We start from the raw sequence: 5,183 nt of genomic DNA on the forward strand, positions 1-5,183 counted from the left end.
GCATTAGTCACATTTTCAGTGCTCAGTTGCCATGTGCAGCTAGTGGCAACCATTTGGACAGTGCAGATTTACACCTTGATTAGCTGTATCGCTTACTAGCTGTGTGACTTCGAGCAACGTCCATACCTCTCTGTACCTTAGTTTCTGCTTCTGCAAACTGGAGTTGTTATGAGGATTAAATGAATTAACACATGTTAAATGCTTAAAACCCACCTTGGTTCATAGTAACTGCTCAATGAATGTTAACCATTACCATCGTCATCATCATCATCATCACTAGGAAGCACTTGCTGTGAGCCAGGTAGTTTCCAAGTTTTGTTTTTTTTAATTGTGCCAGATCTTGTAAGTTGCCCACCCAGTACCCAATATGCCTCCTTCTTTGTTCTTAAGCAAACCCTGATTATTTGAAGCCAGGCAAAGGATCGTGAGAATTCTTCTTCCCACTTTTCTGCCTCCCTTGGAGCTGAGATTGGTTCTGTGAGGTGACGCTGGGCGGCAGGCACAAGCAGGAATCTACTGAAAGGTTTCAAGCAAAAAGGACTGTTTTCTTAAGATAAGGAACTCAGTTGGTGCGACCCCTCCTCTTTCTTCCTGCCGTGAAGCTGAGGCTTGGAGGTACAGTAGCCACTTTGAGGGCAGGAAAGCCTGAGAAAGAAGCAAAGGGAATGGCCCACAGACATCACTGGGCTGTTGAACAAGTCACCACCTTCAGACTCCTTGTTCCATGAGAAATATAAAATCTGTTCTGTTTTGGTCAAGTCTTCTGTGCCTCCAAATGCATTTTTTTTTCCTTCATTTATTTTTTTAATGTTACATTCAAAAAAAATATGGAATGCTTCACAAATTTGGGTGTCATCCTTGTGCAGGGGCCATGCTAATCTTCTCTGTATGGTTCCAATTTTAGTACATGTGCTGCTGAAGCAAGCACTTCAAATGCATTATTATTGGATACATATATATATATTTTAAAGATTTATTTATTTATTTAATTCGCCCCCCCCCCTCCCCCGGTTGTCTGTTCTTGGTGTCTATTTGCTGCGTCTTGTTTCTTTGTCGGCTTCAGTTGTCATCAGCGGCAAGGGAAGTGTGGGCGGCACCATTCCTGGGCAGGCCGCACTTTCTTTCGCTCTGGGCGGCTCTCCTCACAGGCGCATTCCTTGCGCGTGGGGCTCCCCTACGTGAGGGACACCCCTGCGTGGCGGGGCACTCCTTGCGCGCATCAGCACTGCACATGGGCCAGCTCCACACGGGTCAAGGAGGCCCGGGTTTGAACCGCGGACCTCCCATGTGGTAGACGGACGCCCTAACCACTTGGCCAAGTCCGTTTCCCTACATATATATTTTCAATCCTTTAATCCTTAAAGCAAGCCTATGGGATAGGTTCAATTATATTGTCCATTTTGTACTTGGAGAAATGGAAAATCAGAGAAGATAAGAAACCACTTCAAGGCTACACCAGTAGTAAGTTGGGGTGTTGCCATCATTCAAAGCCCTGCCAAACAAACTGCTAAACTGTCTTACCTCCTGTAGGTCAGAGATTACTATCTCTACTTCACAAGTATGGAAACCAGAGTTCAGAGAGATCAGATAGCTTGCTCAAAATCACACAAGCAGTAAGTGATTTAAACCTGCATTTAAGGGAAGTGGACTTTGCCCAATGGATAGGGCATCCGCCTACCACCTGGGAGGTCCAGGGTTCAAACCCCGGGCCTCCTTGACCCATGTGGAGCTGGCCCATGGCCAGTGCTGATGTGCCCAAGGAGTGCCCTGCCACGCAGGGGCGTCCACCGGGTAGGGGAGCCCCACTTGCAAGGAGTATGCCCTGTAAGGAGAGCTGCCCAGCGCGAAAGAAAGTGCAGCCTGCCCAAGAAGGGCGCTGCACACATGGAGGGCTGACACAACAAGATGATGCAACAAAAAGAAACACAGATTCCCGATGCTGCTGGTAAGGATAGAAGCGGTCATGGAAGAACACACAGCGAATGGACACAAAGAGCAGACAACTGGCGGGGGCAGGGAAGGGGAGAAAAATAAATAAAAAATATATTTTAAAAAATAAACCTGAGTTTAAGTGCTAGCTCTGCTAATTAATGGCTGTGTGACCTTGCTAAGCAGCTATTTCCTTCTCTACAAAATGGGGATAATAATAATGTCTTCATAGGGTTCTTGTGAGAACTAAACTGAGATAATGAATGTTAGGGATAACACCTAGTGCCTGGCATATAGTAACTTCTCAATAAATGGTAGCTATTTTATTTTAGCTAAATATTATTAATATGTAACAATATGTGATGACACCCAGTCCAGGCCTTCTCATTCCAAGTCCTATACATTTTCCAATACACTCAGTTATTTCCGTGAGTTGAATTTAAGAAGTTTGCAAGACAGAAACTCCATCCAAGTAGTAGCCATCACATCTTATCATTAGCAACCAAATAATTGGGCTAAATGAATGGACAGAATAACAGATTCCCAAAAAGAGATAGTCTCAATGATGGCAGGTTTTGCAGCATGGGATGTTCTCTTGTGTTACCGATGGGGTCATGTGTTAGACTTGCCTTAACTGCCTCTATCCAGTCTTACTGAGGGGCTAATAGACAAACCAAAGCTTTCTGAACGTGCTTCACTAGTGCCTTCTGTGTGCTTTTTTGTCTTTTCTCCTACGGAGCTGTACTGCACCTAGGGTCCATGCAGGTGGGAGGATGTTGCACTGCAGTGTTGATCGCCTTTAAAGGTGCTCCTTAAAGTGACCTGGCAATGGCTTCTCCTCTAGGATCATCTGCTATAATTCTTCCTTCTCCTACACCTAAAGACTCAACAGAGCCACCAATAAAAGGAGGCTCATTAGTCTCTGGCCACTGAACCACAGAATAGAGTGACTGCTATATACAAGCAGGGGTACATTTGCCGAGTGATTTAACATACGTATTTGTTCCCTCATCTGTACAATGGGGCTAATATTTCCTTACTTGTCATTTGTTAGGAGTCATAGATGAAATTGTGTATAGAACACCCCGTTTAGTACCAGTATTAGTAGGCACTTACAAAACAGTAATTCATTAAGCTTCACTTAAGTGCAGCTTTGGTTCTTGGAGCCACCTAAATCTTCTTTCTTTACCCTAAAACACATCTGAATTTTTGTATTTTTGTGGTCATCTGTTGAAGTAAGGAGAATTTTTTTTTTTTTTTTAAACAGCCATACCTTGTCCTTTCATGAACTGTCTGAAGAATTCATCCCAAGAATCATAGCTTGGAATATCAGGGACATCATTGTGGAAATGGAAAAAAGATACTGCTGTATCTTTAGGGTTTCGAAATATCACCAATATCTAGAGAGAGAAAATTAATTTATTTAGGTCTATGTTTTGAATTTTGAAAAAGTGAAAGGGTGAGCACGATTATTGTGTCCTTTCATATAATTAGAATTTAATTGTTACTATATAGAGAAAGAATGACAGTAAAAAATGAAGGGATAGGCAGTGGCAGATGGAGAAGTCTGACGGGAAGGAAGGAAAAAAGATTGTAACAGGGGACTTTTACAAATCAATTGAGATGGTAAAAAGGCCATATAAAAGATGGTCAAAAAAGAGAGAGAGCAAGCTCACAAGAATAGTTCCAAGAATGTAAGCTGAAAGGCTAAACCACCAAAAAAAGTAAAAATTGCAAAAATAATGTTAAGGACAATGAAAATAATATTTAAGAGTTTGGTGGGAGAAGATCAAAGAATAGCAAAGCGTATTCTTGGGAGTGAGGTGTGATGTTTATGGTTGATGAAGCAGAGCCTATTAATTCTCATGTCTATCGTCTTCGATGAGGAAATAGTGAAAAGAGCAAACTGAAAACCAAGAGAACCTAAAGATTGTAGGTGACCGCCTGGCTGTCCCAAGTGAATTTGGTCTTTTGGGCCTTAAAATTTCTATTTCAAGAACTGAGAACACTCAAGAATGCATTATTGAGTGCTGTAAGTGACATCTGAGGAATCTGAGAGAGCCCACAAGAGGTCAGAAATCTAGAAACAGGCAGAAGTAACTTCACCTTCAGAAAGGGAAAAGGCAGGGATTTTGCAAAGTATAGATTTGTGATCCTGACCTCCACTTGGGAGAAGTTGCTGGAATTGACTAAATGGTTGATTTGGGACCACATGCTAGAGGGAGCAGTAAATACTGGGGGACAACATGGGTCCCTAAGAACAAGTCACAGCAAGTTTTTCTTGGAGATGATTTTTAGATAGTATATTAAGTTGCTTATGATTTCTTCTGCAAACATGGAAGTACGTAAGCCAATAACAGGAACAATTAGGCATCGAAGCTCATTGGAAAGTCAAGGGCAAAGGTTGCTAAACAATTAATGTATAACATTAATGACATTCCCTTTGTCCTGACTATGCCATAGTCAACATTTTAAGGAGTGATTTAAGTAAATATGTAAAATCTTTATTTATCAAAATTGTAGAAGACATGAAACTGGGAGGGAAGAGTCAGGATACCCAAACATTTTGATAGTCTAAAGAAATGAGCTAATGCTAACAGGATAAAATTAAATGATAGAAGTAAATGGGTTCGGGGTCAAGGTCTTAACGCTCAGGTCTAAAAGTCACCACCATCCCCAATCCAAATATAGTTAAATTCTTGGGTTTGAGAATTTTATATTTGGATAGTCACTATGCTTCACAGCAATTTACAATTTTATAAAGACACAAATTTGAATCATGGTGGCTGTGGCTGGAGCGTAGACAAATCCCCAGCACCAGCTTCTCACCTTGACTCTGTAGCTCTTTCCTGTATTATAGTGAAAGTGAAACCCTGTTCAAAATCTTGCATGCTCCACATCCAAATGCCTTATAAATTAATACTGTTACTTATGATGTGGGCTATGGGTGGCAGGCTCTTTGTCTCTTCAGAGATAACCTAAACTATCTGTGACTTGTGGGTGTGGGATGATGAAAGGTTGCGGTCCTGCCCTTGGTGAGCAGGAGACAGTTTAACAATGCAAGGTCTGTAAACTTTAAGTATTCAGGGGAAATGCAAAGCAAGTATGCTAAAAGCTTATCGAATGCCTGAGGTCCATGCTAAAAGCTTACTAAGATGTGGAAATATATGCTAATTCAAGCCTATTGAGAACTGAAACAAAAGGACCATTTAGCCTTTCCTCTCTGTATAAAAGGGACTAAAAAATCTTGTTTA

At 41.6% G+C, this 5,183-nt stretch overlaps 1 non-coding gene across 1 annotated transcript; it reads right to left on the reverse strand.

Annotated features, from left to right (window-relative positions):
• Window positions 1–821: 821 nt before the first annotated feature.
• LOC111765970 (U6 spliceosomal RNA) lies at window positions 822–928 on the reverse strand. Its single transcript, XR_002798159.1, has one exon. It is a non-coding gene; the product is annotated as a U6 spliceosomal RNA (small nuclear RNA).
• Window positions 929–5,183: the final 4,255 nt, after the last annotated feature.

Source organism: Dasypus novemcinctus, chromosome 17, assembly GCF_030445035.2.
Source record: "Dasypus novemcinctus isolate mDasNov1 chromosome 17, mDasNov1.1.hap2, whole genome shotgun sequence".
In the NCBI taxonomy this organism is placed as follows: domain Eukaryota; kingdom Metazoa; phylum Chordata; class Mammalia; order Cingulata; family Dasypodidae; genus Dasypus; species Dasypus novemcinctus.